This window comes from Protopterus annectens, chromosome 5.part1 (assembly GCF_019279795.1).
Source record: "Protopterus annectens isolate FY-2018-M chromosome 5.part1, PAN1.0, whole genome shotgun sequence".
Classification (NCBI taxonomy): Eukaryota; Metazoa; Chordata; order Ceratodontiformes; family Protopteridae; genus Protopterus; species Protopterus annectens.
The window spans coordinates 24,373,574-24,390,933 of NC_056736.1; the positions used below are offsets into that span (position 1 = coordinate 24,373,574).

Below are 17,360 nucleotides of genomic sequence, written 5' to 3' on the forward strand. Positions count from 1 at the left end.
AATCAGTCTCTAGTAGGGAAGGAATCTCTAACCTGCAGTGCAAACTTCTGTTTATCCTCATCTCAACTTATTGCCTTTCCCTGTCTATTTATTTTCTGCCCAAATCTTGGTTACTTTGCCAGTTTATTTCCAGGAAATTCACCCCATCTTACCTATTTTCTTTAACCCAACTTGCAGTCATCCATACTGGCACAATCTCCTTTTTTTATTTCGGTGTTTGCTTAGTTCGTATAATATTTTCTGCAACTTTATGAATATAATACAATGTACAGTTATTGTTATTCCTCTTAAGTGTCTGCATCCAAAATCCAATTATCTCCTTACTTCTGCACCTCCCCCTTGCTTTATCATCATCTCTTCCAACTTTAATTTGTAACAGTCTGATTGTGTTATGTATATGAGCCTTAACCGTGTAACTCTAAAATATCCATAAAATTGAAGTAATCATAAACCACCTTGTTCTATGTGAAAGATGAACTTTTTCCACTCAGTTCTCTTCCTCTTCCCCTCCAAAACAAATCCCTTCAACTCTTTTTTAATTATTGTCCACAAATTCTCTGGTTGATAAAAATATGCATGACCTGAATATAAAACTAAAAGGACCAAAGCATTTTCACTGATTGTATTGTACTAACCCAGTCCATAAATACAAACTTCAAATGTCTCAGTTTTTGTATTATCTACACGTGGTAGGAAATTAGATTTCTGAGTTTAAGCATGTTTGGTAATAGAACATGGGTGTGAATTATGTTGGATAATGGAACAGATGTATATACAAGCAAGACGTAGGTAAAAGAATGAGGCATCACTGCCCAGCTTCCACTTAGTCTGTTTTTTATTTTTTTGGAAAAACTGACCTCAGAGTACATGGGTTCTTAGGGCAACAGCAAATTACCATAATATTTACATATTTTATTTATTTGTTTTGATTACCAAGAAAGTCCTTCTGGGAACTGAATTGCCCATTTTCAGTGGAGGCCTAGTACTACTACTAATAGTATTAATAATAGTATAATAGTGTTAATATGTTTTAAATGATTATATGTTGTTGCTGTGACATACAGAATATGTATTTTAATGAAATGGGTTCTGTATACTGTCAACAGGTTTTGAAAGGAATTGAGGAAAATATATCATCAATAAAAGTCCTTAGACATTTTGGTTGGGAAGAAAGGGTGATGGATCTTGGACTGCCATTTTGGTACGTGATCTAAACATTTGGAATTGAAGGTATTCCCTGCAGTTGGGGAAATAGTGGAGATACTAAGTTTAGCTTATAAACAAATCATACCTCATTTGGTTATGTACTTAATGAGTTACATTCTAGTGCAGCTATAAGATAAGTGGATTGTTGAAATCTAGAAATTATTGTGACAGATTTCTAGTGTCGCCATATGATAAGGTGATTGCTGAAGTTTGTAAATGTTTGTGACAGACTTGAGTATAAAGGAAAGAGTGGAATGAAAAGACAAGATGAAGGTGACTAAAAGGTACAGAAGCTGGCCCAAGCCTTATTTTAAGGATTATGCATCAGCTAGTTCTATGACAGAATAAAATATATGGATGATGACACAAGTTGGCTCAAATGGGAGATGAGAAAAGGGAAGAAAAATTATTTTGGATAAAAAAGGAGGGGGGGACTTTTGACAGAGATGTTAGTAACGCAGCAATGAGGGCAGGTGCAATTGGTGTTAATTGATCAGCTGATGTCGAAGAATGCAATAGATGTGGTATTAAATGATAGAAGATTAGCTATGTTGATGATATACCTATAGTAATTACGTATGTGAAGGTGGGAAGATCTTTTTTAGATATCTGAAACTCAAAATGGCATATTTGGGGGGGGGTGATTGGTATACAGTGTAATTGTCAATACAGTGCTGGAAATACTGGCTAAGAAAATCATATAGATACTAAGAAGGTAAGGGGATTGTTAAAAAGCATTTTTGTATAGTGTAAAGGTAGGCAGAATAGGAGCTATATACATTTAACCTAGTCCATAGATAAGGGTAGGTTTAAATGAGGGATAGATGGGCGAGAGTGACAGCTGTAACATACTAATGAAGTCTGGAATGAAGGCTAGTTGATCCTTTGATTAGCAATTGCTGCTGTGGCATAGGTGATGAAGGAAGTAGTGTGCGGAATATCTGAGGAAGAAGCAGCAGTATAATAAGAGCATGGAACTTTTATGAAAGGAGATCAGGACTCTTTGAAGGGCAGACATATTTGGAAGTGGTAGAAAATATTAAATTGTTTTATATATTTGTAGTGGAAGAAGGGGGACAAAAAACAGAAAGGAATGCTGGAAATACTGGCTAAGGAAAATGATATGGATAGTAAGAATGGTCAGGGAATTCATTCCTCTCACACCACCTTATGAGTACTCTACTTTATTCTGCTTCTCTCTTTCAATGATTACCTCTCCCTAGCTAAATTTCTGACCAAATCCACCTTTTCTAGATCTTTACTAGTGCTTCCATTCATCTATCTCCAATCTCTACTGTCACCTCATATGACCGTATGCAAACTACTGCACAACTTAACTACTGAGTATTGAATATGATTATACATAACAATGCTGACATATTTTGTTCTTACAATGCTGTATCAAATATTAAACACATATTATGTCTTATTGTACTCAATGTAATCCAACGCAACTGTTTTCTTGTATAATTGTATATAATCTACCTATGAAGCTTTCCTCCCTGAGCATCCACTGAAAATGGGCTCTGTCCTAGTCTGACATTCCTGGTAAACAATGATAAATAAATAATTAAATAAATAAATAAATAAATGAAGGTTGTTAATGGGTTGGATAATAAAATTAATTGCAAGTGGATGGATGGTATTTAAGTTAAAGAAAATTCATAAAAGGAGGTTGAGGATGGGTAACAAAATTGTAAAGAGATATTAGAGGACTGAAATGGGGAATATATATCCATAATGATGGGACCTTTACAGGTGGGAGTAGAGGTAGCAAAGCAATTTTAATGGAGGTGAGACTGAGTGACAGAAGGAAATTGAGATAAAGGTGACATGAAGAGATGGACCAGCTAAAGGGGATATATAATATGAATGAAAATATGCATGGTACAGTAAGGTACAAAGACATTATGAAACATATTGTTTGATATAGATGGGGTAGTGGTAAGGGTTAGTTGCTTGGTGTATGTTTATTAATGAGAGAATGTGCGCCCTGTATAGATGACGCAGAGGTAGAAGCTGTATTTTTTAGCCATGTCATTCTATGGGACGTAGTTGGAACATGTCAAGCTGCTGAATGGATTATTTCCAAATGTCATTCAGTTAAAGAATAACGGGCAAGAATAACTGATGCTGATCTTTGAGGTTGGAGCTTCCTCCTGTATTCTGCAACCTCGAAGTTGATGTTTTAAAGTGGGGGATGTGAAGGACTCCTTCATATTGAAGTGCAGGGGGGGGGGATTGTCCCAGATGAAAAAAGTCTTCATTTCTTATGGCATAGAGGTTTTTCAGCAATTAGTTTTTCACTGAATGACATTGAAAATAAATGTGTTCTGAAGATCAATGTGAATCTACAGTATTGATGAGATCTCTCTTTGTATGCCATTGGTTAACATAGTCAAGACAGAATTGATGTGCTTAAGAACAAAATATAAATTAACATGTTTATTGGATTTGATGTTTATATACATAGTTCTGTGTGAGCTATATTTCTGAGAGTAAGTCATTTTGAATTACCTTTTTTATCATTTTAAAATTAATAAAAAAAAATAGAAAAAAAAGCTCTTCAGGGACATTACTTTGAAACTAACTGCCTGCATAAATAATTTATCAGTAATGCTTCTTCAAGGAGCAAATTCTCACACACTTTCAAGGAGAAGGTTTAAAGATTCATTCCTTACTATTTGTAAACTCTGAGCCATTACAACATCACCATTTGAGCTGAAACCAGTAGGTCTGCCATGCTGGTATTTGTAGGAGACGTCTTCATATTTGCATTTTACTCTATCCACATTCCTTGTTGTGCCCATTGAAGACACAGTGATAATTGTCTGAAAAGCTGTTATAAAGCAATTTTAAGTATTTCTGATATTACTACTGCAGATAAATGGCAGTCTGAATAAAGGAAATGTGATATTCTACAGAAAAAAAATAATTTAACATGAATATATTTTGAAATAGTGAATGGTAGCATTTGCGTTCATAACACTTTTCAAAAACATAGACAAATACAGATAAAATGCCTTATATTCCATAGTGGAGTAAGTTAAACAACTTCTATATTTCTATGAGTTGCAATATTTCTAGATAATTTTAATTGAGGAATAGTAGTGAAAGTAAATGTTACCACTCACTATGCCACAAAATGACAGCAAAATACCTAAAAATATTGGTGAGCATTTTGCGTTTAAAAGAATTTCCCCATTCAATCATTTGAATATCATTCTCAATTCAAAATTCAGTGGAAACATATCTGTGTGTGCCATATTTGCTTTACATATCAACAAGAATCGTTATTTATTTGAGATGAGCATTCTCAGTTTTTCATCAGTTTGGGTAACAGCTTGTTTTATAGCTGCATGCATATAGTGAGCAACAGAACTGCAGAAACTTCTTTTGAGGTTCAAATAATTCCTTTGTGAGATGTGACATTCTAATGCATGAGTCCCAGCAGACTGACCAGGTCTGGAATCATATGTTTCACTTTATATTTTATCTTTTGATTTAGTCTGAGATCTACATGTTTTCATGTGTACAATAATAAAAAAAAATGACTGTGAAATCCTACTTCTGGGGAAAATTATGCCCAGCTGTCTCTGTCCTTTGTATTTCTCTTAGCAGGGTGCTGCAATAGCTAGAAAAGAAACAATGTTAAAAAGCAAAGGTTCTGATGGACCTGATGATTTGTGAACTCCATTCCTTTGTTATGTATGAGATGCTGATCTGCAAAAAACATTTATTCTTTTTTCATAGCATGTTGCTGGTGGCATCAGCAGAAACAGAAATAAGTCAAATACATGTCATTTGTTGTCTATGTAGCTAATGCTAGTTTTGCAGGCTTTTGTTGTTATATGAAATGACACCTGTCCTCATTTCTCAAAGCATTTTGTGCACTTTATGTATTTTAACTGTTTTACTAAAACAAGGTATTATTAATTTAATCTTAATACTTCTTCAGTTTAAAAGTAGTACACTTTGCTATTTTGTATGATGTTTGTACTGTATATGAGTCTGTCAGTTTGATTCAAGGCATGTCTTTAAATAACTGAAGTGTTAATATTTTTTTCACATAATTAAATGATTTGTACCTATGGGAAAGTCAAAAGTGATGAATTTCCTATTTTGGTATGTTAAGTTTAATCCAAGAATACATTGCAAACGTTTATAGAAACATCATGCACCATGAGTCAAATAGTCCAAGAATGAGGCTACTGTGTAATTGTTTATTTGAATCAAACACTTTGTGACATTAAGGACTTTACACATCACCATAGCTTGACTATATAGGTGCTTGTTGAAAATGGTACATATTTGCTCTTTAAATTCTTAGCCATATTTGTTGGGTCTATGTCAGAAGATTGAAAGTTCAAAAGAATGAAAATCAAAATATCTAAAACTCAAAATATCGAAAATGGAATTTGCCCCTTCTCCTCTGTTGTGTAATCCTGGAGCTGGTGTATATAGTTAGCAGGGAGTGTGGGGGTATAGTCCTGTGAGGCTTGACCCCTACATTAAAAATGTTTTTCATATTTTGAATTTTAGATAGTTTCATTTTTCAGTCTTTTGGACTTGCGGTCTTCAGACATAGACCCTATTTGCCATAGCTTTCATTCCAAAGATGAAACACCCGCTCATTTCATGCCTGCTGTCACTATCTGTAGAGATTTTAAGTCCAACATGAAAAATCTGTTGTGGTCTCCACTTGTTCCTCACCTATTAGTGAAGAATTGATAGCAACAGACCATTTTATTTATTTGTTTATTTATATACTTGTTTTACGTTGTGCGACAAGCTGACCTTTGAACTTTCTATTTCATCTACATCAACAGACTGTTTTCATTTTCAGCCATGAGCTAGAAAGGAACTTTGGAGGATAGCTGGAGGAGTTTAAGTCCAACATATAAAGAATACACGTTTTTTCATTACATCACAATGATTTTCAGTAGAATCATTATGATCCTCACATCATAGCAACTAAGACATATCAGTAAGACATATGAGATAAGAATTGTACCAGTGCTCATTGCAAATTATAGTGCACTGTACCCTTTTACAGGTATAGACCCACCATATGACCTGAATCATCAAAGAAGAATAGATCCCAGTGACCGAAAGATAAAACTTGGTTGGGAATAATCTGCACATGTTTAAATTAATAAATGATAAGCACTTCACAGACATGGCCATAGACTGGTATCTTAACATAACTGCAAACATGGTGTAATCAAATAAATAGGCTGAGATACTTCACTTGGAGTCGCTAAACAAACAACATGAAGATAAAGACAGTAACTGCAATAATAAACTTGCCCATCAGAACATAGTTACATTGGAAAAAAAGTATAGTGAAATTTACACTGGCACACGCATAATGAATGGAAGAGGTATATAATGAATTGCTTTGGGAAAGGGGATAAAATCTCAAATGTAGGCAGAGTGCCTAAGTATTATTCATCCCACATACTCATTCACTAGAGAGGAATGTTACCATTAATTCTAAGGAAATTAATAGGATTTAGTACATGAATTATATAATAAAGGAGAAAATATACTAGATCTCATTGTCACAAACATGGGGACAAAATGCTCCACACCGGAAGTATATCCCTCATTGGTGAGATCTGATCATAAACTAATCTCACAAAGACTATAGTGAAGAACTTACTCAAAGACTGGTGTGGTATCCTTCAAGGCCCCTGAGCCAGTGGAAACCACAACAAAACTCGCGGAAGCCCAATGCCTTCCTATGAACACCTCCTCCAGGCATGGATGGATCAGGCCCAAATAAAACAAAAAAACAATCTTTCCACAAAGTCCAAAGTCAAGTCCAGTCTGGTGGACCCCAGCCATTAACTAACAAACTTTACAATAAGAGGAGAAAGCTATATACAACAAAATGGAAGTCACCTGATCATTATTAGTAAAAAAATACTGATCATAAAATCAACTAAGGCCAATTTTGAGAGAAAAATTGCCATGGATTCAAGGACAATCATAAGGCCTTTTTCAGCTATGTAGGAACCTGGGTGGAAAACTCCCATATGCTCAGAATTAGTCCAAAAAATGATAAAAATCACTGAAACACAGACATTGCCAACACATAGGCAGACAGAGACAGTGTGCAAAACTTCCCCCCTCCCCCTAAAGAGATAACGCTATATCCCCAGTAGCCTCTCGGACATCTCAAATGTGCAGGTGCACAGCATCAATGGGACCATAAGGCAGCTGTTTAATCTCAGCCTACCCCACAGATATGCCCAAGGCAAGTCTAGTCTGCAAAGCTATGGAGAGGATCATAATGGAGCTCATAAACAAAAAGATAGGGGACTTGACATTGGAAAACCCATATGTCACAAGATGGGTTGCAAACTGACAGAACCCACAGGGTTAGAGTTGCTGGCGCTGTGTCAGACTCCTTTGGCATCTACTTCTCGGATATCCTTCAGAAGGGACTCACGGAAACAGATAGCTGGTGCCAGAGCCATGGCCTGAAGTTGGACCTGGGGACCCAGGTTGACAGTGGCCTTTCCTAAAGTGGTTAGAAAGACCTTCTACATTGCCCACCTGATCATGAAGGGATTCACATCCAGATCTAGTGAGGTCATTGTTCCTGTACTCTTCACTTATCAGACCAATGATCGAGTACAATGCCCCCATTCGGATGTATCTCACCCGACATCTGCAGCAATTGGAGAGACCCCAAAGTTCCTCACCAAAAGGATAAAGGACTCCAAAATCTGTCATATGCTGCCAGACTGAAGAAACTCCAGCTCTATTCAGTCAGAGGTGACATGTATTAATGGACATGCTCACCTCAAAAATCCAAATCCACCAAAACCACTAGAGCTTATCACTCAGAGACTCCCTATGCTGTGGAATAAAATCCCGGTCCATGTGAGGCAGAGCACCGACTCTGTTCAAGAGAAATCTAGACCTGTGGATGGGAGATGAATCATCTCTGTGTCACTGCTGGACAGAGGCACAACAAACTAATGGGCACAGTATTTTCATATAACTAGTATAAACCTATGAACCTATGAACCTATGAACAACGCATGCACATTCAGAGGAAAGCTTATAAAAGACTACTATATATATATATATATATATATATATATATATATATATATATATATATATGTGTGTGTGTGTGTGTGTGTGTATATATATATATATATATGTATATATATATATATATATATATGTGTGTGTGTGTGTGTGTGTGTAAAGCTCCAGGACTTGCTGGATTTCACTCAGAATTTTACAAATATTTTGAAAAAGACTTGGTGGTGCTGCTACTTCATAGGTACAATGAAGCCAAAAGGAGTGTAATATTTGATAACCAAGTAATGGAAGCAAAATTATGTTACAAAAACAGGTGAGTACAATCTTGATCTTGCCAATTTTAGACTCATCTCCCTTCTAAATATGAAAATAAGACTATGCTAAAATATTATCAAGTAGATAGAACAGATTGTGATGAATTTTATATCTGCTAATCATCGCAGATTTATCAAAAGCTAGCATGGCAGTCCAGAACTGATCAAAATGTGGCTCAATCTACAAACATTAACACAAACAACAGATTCTAATGCATCAGCTATTCCAACTGACTTTCATAAGCATTTGACACTAACAATTAGGATTTTCTCCATGATATTCTGGGGGAAATGGCTTCCCACATGTATTCTTCTCAGCCTGAATAGACACCAACAAAATCATATTTGCACCACATCAAGTCATATAATGCACCCATCAGTTCTCCATCATCCTAGCTATTAGTTTAGACTACTTATGGCTGCGACAAGGTTTTAAATAATTAATTCATTAATAATGGTATTATGATAGGATAGGACAAATCTATCCTAGAGTCATGATTTGCAGATGATGAAGTAATTTGGCTCAACCATCCATGATGGATAATGCTTCCTGTACTACATATAATTACAACCTTTTTTGAACTATCAGGGCTGTATGTTAACTATAGAATATCAAGTACCTTTCCCTTTCTTTTCAAACAAAAAGAATCTTGATGAGTGGTTGTATTACCCTCTCAACAAAGTCCAAAGATGCACATTCTTGGGAATAAATATGTTGATTGAAATCAGCAATCTAGAAAATTTAAACTTCAGACCACTATTGAAATGGCGTGACAGTGTCAAAGCGTACCATTTTTTCCAGGATTTATATAACCAAAATGTTTTTTATGCTAAAACTTCTATTCATTTCAAGATATCTCCCATAGTTATGATGGAGCAATATTGTCAAAGCCACTCAAAAAACATATTTGACTTCCTATGGCAAGGGCAACGACTAAGAATATCTAGAAAAAAATATGGAAACCTAAGGGAAGGAGACTGCTATCTTGCTAAAATCAAATGCAAGGCTGTGCTGCTATCTAAATTACAAGATTTATTATTTATTTATTTTTTTATTTTACATTTGTTGACCGTGCTTGTCTAACTCGATATATGTCCTTTTTCAGTAGAGGCCCGAGGAGATAAGCTCCGAGGAAGCAAAATACAATCACTTATACAAAAGATTAATTTGTATATTGAACATTGCAGGTACAAAACAGGGAAATAATCAGAGGTCATTTGATAAGATAAAGAATGGGAAAGCATACTTCACATATATGCAAATCCAGATACTCCATATTTATCACAGATTATATATATGAAGTCCTACCTACATGCCATTCTATCCAGATAGATGTAAGAGAGGAAAGAATAATAAAACAGCCATGCTGGGATTGTCTGCTTCTTCCTGTCAACTATCTTCATATGATTTTTGAATACTTAAAAAATATGAAGATTTACAAGAATTATGGAACTGGAGAAAAGACAAGATTATATAGTCCACTCGCATAACACTCACACATAGCAAATATGTTCAGTTTTGATTGTTTTTAATCCCCCCAGGGGATATTTAGCCTAATGTTAGTACTCATAAATGGATTAGTGTAATGATATCCATTAAACTTACAATTATATTTAAATTGGGTATATGGTCTGAACTCTCTTCATTATCTCTATATTTCTGTACAGATGTGTAAGGATAGCCAGCTTTAACCTATTAGTTAACCTGTTTATTTGTTTTGAAAAATTCTTAACATGTGATGGCTATGTTTATTGTGGGGACACAATTAATTAATTTGTAGTTTATTTTAACAACAGGACAGCAAAATGTAGTTCATTGCTGAATGATTTATTTGTGTCTGGAGTTATATTCTAAATGGTTTCATCACAAGTAGACATGATTGATACCATTATATTATTTTTTCATACAGGTTTTTCAGTTAAGCATGTAAAGAATGAATAATTTAAATGTATATGTACATGTATATGTATGTGGAAATCTCCTGTAAAGCATTACTCATATGACTCTTGGTTCTTCTCCTATTTCTTAACTGTCTAGTGAATTTCACCATGGCATGCAGTTCAGGAATGTTTCCTAACTGATGTTGGCAATTCCTTTTGGTACTTACGTATTATCATAATCACATTTGAACCGACTCTCTGTTGATATTTTCTGGCAGCCCTTCAATATATCATTTTCTTAAGGTAAGGAAATCCACCTTTTTTAGGAAGTTATGTTTACAACAGAAATTAAAGTAAAAAGTGTACGAAAAGTGACAAAAGTAATCGCTTGCCTGTTTCATTTTCTGTTGGGCTAAATCTTACAGCAGTCACTGTCAATACTGATTGAAAACAGTGTTTTCTCTTTCCAGCTTGAATGTTAACTAACCCAATACATTTGCCATGAAGGTCAAGCTGCAAAGAAAAAAATGTTTTCAATCTATATTCAAATATAAAACTGTAACAATTCTACCACAGAACAAGAAGCAGTCAACTGTTTTCCAAGCTGTAACAACACGGCAGGTATTTTACTGCAGGGAGCAGATGAATAAGCTCTGCAGCTGTTCCGCTCCAAAGTTATGAGCGGAAGGATTGCACAGAAACTAAAAATGTAGAAAATAATTCACTGTTAATGAGTATGTAACTGGAATGGCACAGTAATGATTCAAAAGGATGTGTTTTTAAACCAGAAATGCCGATATGCTCAACGTCCATGGTACTGGCCAGCCTCCAGGCACCTGTACGACATTAGAACGGGGGAAACAAGAAATCAGTTGACCTTTCATGTTTAAATGTGGTACTTCCTATACTACCCACAGACCATTTACATCCAAATGACACCATAACAGTACAGCAGTTACAAATGTATTTCTCTTTTCAGGATATTTAAAGGAAAGTGAATCAGAACACTTACAACTGCACACTGCAGGTGAACACAATGCGAATTGACTCATTTGTTCAGAAAATCTGACAGTCTGGGTTCCTAGTTTCAGACATACACAAAGTGACAACTTTTATTATTGAAATACCTCCAAACAGTTGATTGTTTCAGTTCAAAGTACTGAGAAACTGGACCATAGTGCAGATGCATCGCTACTTATGTGTTATCCAGTTGTTGAGAAAGTGGTTGCGATAATACATAAGTACCATCCTTTTTAATCACTTTATGACAATATCTCATAATTCAGTATTTTCAAAATGGGTCTATATTACGACATCAGAATGGCTAAACACTGAACGCCATTTCAGCGACACATAAAGAGCAAACTACAAGTTAAGTGAAATGCCAGATCACCCTGTCATCATGAATTTAATATTGCATAATTCAGTATTTTCAAAACGGGTCTATATTACGACACCGAAATGGCTAAACACCGAACGCAGTTTCATCGACACATAAAGAGCAAACTACAAGTTAAGCAAAATGCCAGATCACCCCGTCGCCATGAATTTGCTCATTAATTGGGGGTGGGTGGGGGGCAAAGCCCACAGTTTGTAATATTTGAGCTGGTGTGTTGTGTCTGGTTGGCCTACCAATTTTTTTCCTAGGGAAAAAAAAATTGGTGATCTGGCCATTCATTAACTTATAGTTCACTCTTTATGCATCACTGAAATGGCATTCAGTGTTTAGCTGATTTGGTGTCATAATATAGACCCTTTCAAAGCACACGATTACACAGAAGTGTGATATAATTTAATCACTGAAACAAGCCTCATGCTGAACCTCTGAATGATACTTCATATAGCCCTCTAATCTGCCTTCAATGGTCTGTGAAACCTACATTCCTCTCAGGATTTAGTATGTAACTTCACCAAGGAGGCAATATATGTGTATCCTATAGCCTTTATTAATAGTCCCTGTTCTCGCAACCACTGGCAATGGAGTTAAACTCAGCATTAGAGTGCATAGCAACCTAAAGCAGTTGTATACAACTCTTGGCAATAATGCAGAACACCTGCATTCCATCAAATTTTGTTTGGCACTCCACTGGGAATAGAAATAGGGTATGTTGATCAGTGACACCATAGGTTTACTCTGTTTTTCCTCTCTTGAAAAAGTAGTCTGCAAGCTTGAATAATCTAATTTAGTGCAATAAAATGCATTCAATGTATTTCAAGCATAAATTCATAAGTTCTCATTTGCAGTGTTCAAAAGCCTGGAGGTCATTCTAGGAACGCTGACTACTTAAAATGTGGATTATAAAATTCATCACGAAACCATTCCTCTAGATTTTTCTAAAAGGACATAAAGTTATCTGAAATTCTAACACTATGTGATATTCTGTTCTGTATTCTTGGAATAACTTGAGTTATGTAATTTCCTCTTAATTTAGTGTTAAAAGGGAGTAATTAAAAACTTCATCTGTATTTGTGAGTGGTTAAATTAGAATTTAAATAAAGATTTAATACCACTTGAAGAAAATAACTCTTGGCATTATAGGCAAGAGTGGCTTTCCTCCTATCAAATCTGTAATGAAATGTATAAAATTACAGTTTCTTACAGATGTCTTTATACTAACAGTTTTCAAACGTATGTTTATTTCTTGCAAATGCCTTTAGACTTTATCAAGACTTTCTAACTGATTATATTTAAACATCAGCATGCATTATATTCTAGTAATGGTTGCACATATATCTTGTAAAGCTGGATCAAATGCTTTGTATCACTCAATGACAAACTTATGAACATGAGACCCATATTTTTTCATGGCCTTAAATTTAATATAATTTGAGAAACTTTTAAAAAAAGAAGTTACTCATAATTATGTCTCCTAACTTCCTATATATAGTGGTCACTTCAGGACTGTGATCATGCAACACAATCAGTTCTCAAATAATTGCTTTACAAGTAGATGGCCTGACGTTTATCGGTACTAAACCAATGACCATATTAAATAGCCGAGATTACAAACTCATTCAGAAATTTGTTTATTGTCACATAGCAATTATCACATGTTGCAACAAATCCAATTTTTCAGTCATATGCATATTTATTTAGCCAACTATCAGCATAAAGGGAAAGTGGAAAAAATAAATTAAACAAGAAAGGATCCAACACTGATGCCTGAAGTATACCACAATTAATCTGTGAAGAACCAGATATAATAATTTTTATTGAGATACATTAAATTCTTTCAGACAACCAATTCAAAATACAGTTTATCAGATAAGAAATTATACATGCATATCCAAGTACCCTGCGTAAAAATGCACCACCAACCAGTCAGTGTGATTTTTGGCACAACTCAAAAAAGGCTGCTAATCCTGGTATAAAGGTTATTTTATAGGTATACTGTTTAGTGTTTTCTGTATAAGCTCATACTATCCTTTTTCTCCAGTTTGCAGCTTCTACAAAAATCATGAATGATTGAATAGATTCTGGCCAACATACTGGAATACTGGAAATAAGGAGTAACTATGGAGAAACAAATAGCTAACACTGATGTGAGATAAGCCAGGAGATTGAAAGCCTGTGTCATGCTAGAGAATCCATTCCTTTAATTTATTTTAAAGCCTTTGGAATTGGAGATTCATACAGACTAGTTGTGTGTGTGTGTGTGTGTGTGTGTGTGTGTGTGTGTGTGTGTGTGTGTGTGTGTGTGTGTGTGTGTGTGTGTGTGTGTGTGTGTGTGTGTGTGTGTGTGTGTGTGTGTGTGTGTGTGTGTGTGTGTGTGTGTGTGTGTGTGTGTGTGTGTTTGATATACAAAACATTATGCTGTGCAATAAAATGCAGTAATCATAACTTTAATATCTAAGCCTTAGAAAAAAAACAAGTAATAATTTTAGATGTAAACAGTTGGAAAGTATGAAAACAAATGTATGGGGAAAATGATGGAAAAGTAAAAGAAAGAACAACCCACAAATATGAAATAAAGGAACAGTGGTTTATAAGTAGCATTGCAAAGAGGAGTAAAACTGAAAAAATGGACTATAACAGAAATGAAGCTGGTGCACCAGACCAGTAAATAACAGTGGAGAAGGGAGACCAACAATTGGAAATGCTATGATATAAAAAAAGAGTGTGACATCAGTACTGGATTGGCATGCATTACACTATGCGAGGGACACTGGAATGGATCAAAGAAAAGTCTTATAAGGCTCATGCAAAACCCAAAAGGCAATAACCCAGGGGCCAGGGAATGATTGCTGTCAGTAATTAATGCAAATATTAAAGTTTCCTACTTCCTATTATTCCGAAAATGTACATTGAATGTATGTATTATCTTTTTAAGTAAATTAGAGTAACATTTAACAAAAACAATGCCTCATTTTGGGCCTTTGTACCACCTAGTTTTGGCTTTCTTTAGAATTATTAAGCAAAGAAGCTTGGAATTATATTTCCCTTTGTAGTCTTTTAGAGAATTAATGCTCTTTTTAAATTGCTTGGCTCTGCTTTTCATAATTTTAGATATTGTCCATAGTTTACCTATTGTATATAAACACACTCACTCTCACACACACACACACACACACACACATATATATATATATATATATATATATATATATAGATATAGATATATATGTACAATTTTGTAGTTAGGCACCGAGGTAAGAATTCAGGATCTACTTTAGAACACCGACACGCCAGTTCGCCGACACACAAACCACCAACACCAAACAACAACACACACAATACACAGCAAAAACAAACACCGAACACCAACCACCACACACGCACCGTAAGCATTTACACTACATATTACATATCAGCTAACCCAAACCTAACCTAGGTCCGAACCCTAACCCCTACCTGCACTTACCCTACTAACTGTTTTAACCCACCCTATTAAGGATTGGTTATATTCTCTTATCAGCAGTCTGTACCTAAGGTTAAGAGTGCAGAACTGAGACATTGTGGTGTTTCTCTAGAATATTCCTAACCCTAACATTGGGGAAAGATTACCCTAAGGCTGCCAGCCTAGTCAAATAGAATCTGATACATAATTCTAATGTAAGGAATCCCTCACTATTGCACACTTACCTGTCCGCCTCCCTAATCCTAAATCCCTCACTATCGCATACTTACCAAGTCGGCTACCCGCCTTTGTCGGTCTTCCAGCTGTCGATTTCAGCATCGGTCAACTGCGTTGTCGGTCCTTTCGCGTTCCTCTTCCGCGTGTCGGCGAACTGGCATTTTGGTAATTTGAATAAGACCCAAGACTTCATTATACTTTAATGTTTTAACTATTAAGGATTGGTTATATTCTCTTATCAGCAGTCTGTACAAGGTTAAGAGTGCAGAACTGAGATTTGTGGTGTTTCTCAGAATATTCCGGTTGTGAACATTGGGGAAAGATGGGCGAAGGCTGCCAGCCTAGTCAAATAGAATTTGATACATAATTCTATAATTTGTATAAATACATGTAAAATACAGGCTTGTGTTTTTAAATGAAAGAAAACACTGTAAAATGTGAACTTCAAGATTATTGCAACATTGCCATCTGCTGTAAGGAAAACCAAGCCAAGCATTTCAAATGTTCTTTGAAGTTAGAATTATCTAAAAAATTGTGCCGTAACGACTGGCTGAATACATTCTTTCTATTGTCTAACGTAAGGAATAATTGTTAGAGTGTACATGTAAAATGTATTTTATTGTTGTAGTTTAATGAGCAGATGTTAGCTTGTTAAATAATGCAGTTTGTTTGCCTGGGAACTCCAGATTAAGTGTCAAGATGATGTAATGTGAATACTGAGAAAACCTAAGTATCAAAATGATGTAATTTGGGAGGGCTTTAGCAGAGCTGTTTCTTAGTGTTTTAAAAACTATTGTTCAGTGAGAGACTGAAAGCATATTGTCTTGGACCATCAACCCAGCTCTGCTTATGCTCTATATGTCTGTAAGTAGGATTATAGCACTGTGTTTTCTTTTAAGAATAGTTAAAGATTAGAAAGTTAGACTAAGTGTTTTTCTTTGACATCAGACCTGTCTTACTGTATTATTTTAGGTTTCTGTGTGATCTCTGAACTCCTAGATATCTCTGTGGTATAGTAATATTGTCTTGTGTTTTAATTATTTATTATTAAATATTTTAAAAATGTTTACCTGTGGCTGGTTTGTGTAGTGAAGTAGGCTCGAGAGTACATTGCATATTTATAGAGTTTATCATAATAAGCCACTCTAATAAGCTTTAAGACTGAATAATCACATTACCAATTGAATAATAATATTGCACAGTAATAATTGTACACACTTTCAAGGGCCTTTGGGTAGCTGATAAATTACTAAGCTGGTGGTGGCAGTAATTACTACCATATAGTCTGGGTAAAAGGGGCACAGCTAGAGAATCTGTGTCAGCCTTTCCCCAGGAGTGTCTGTGAAGTTGTATAAATACTTATCTCAAAGTGTGGGTGTGTGTCAACTACCTGGGCAGGGACACAAAGCACTGGTTGGACAGAGAGGGTGCTGGCGGTTAGCTTGCCAGCTAGGCTGAGATCTGGACCCTATAGCTGTGCCAGTGGGAAGTCTTATTGGGGATCTGGAGAGCAAGGGAGCAACCATCCCCAGACTGACTCTGATCTATGTGTGCACTTAAGGCAAATTGTACTTTACTGTGCGTATTAGTTATCCTTGCCTCTTCTAGGAGACAACCTCCCTGGTGTTAGTGGTGAGGACTGAGGCTACTTGATTGCTGGGCTAAGGCATGGTCGTCACATAGTGGTGGCAGTGGTGGGATAAGTTATCCTCACATATCTGTTTGGCAGTGCTGTGGGTAGAGTGAATCCTGTATCTTATGTACAGTGTTCTCTGAAAGTGTTTTGTACTCTAAATCAGCCACACAGTTTATACCCAGA

General features: G+C 35.6%; 1 long non-coding RNA gene across 1 annotated transcript in view; it reads left to right on the top strand.

The window, feature by feature from the left end:
• The window catches only part of LOC122803280, a 216,580-nt gene that overhangs the window by 137,020 nt on the left and 62,200 nt on the right, over positions 1–17,360 (top strand). The window contains exon 2 of the long non-coding RNA XR_006365090.1: positions 10,624–10,769. This is a non-coding gene — a long non-coding RNA (uncharacterized LOC122803280). The remainder of the gene's footprint in view (positions 1–10,623; positions 10,770–17,360) is intronic.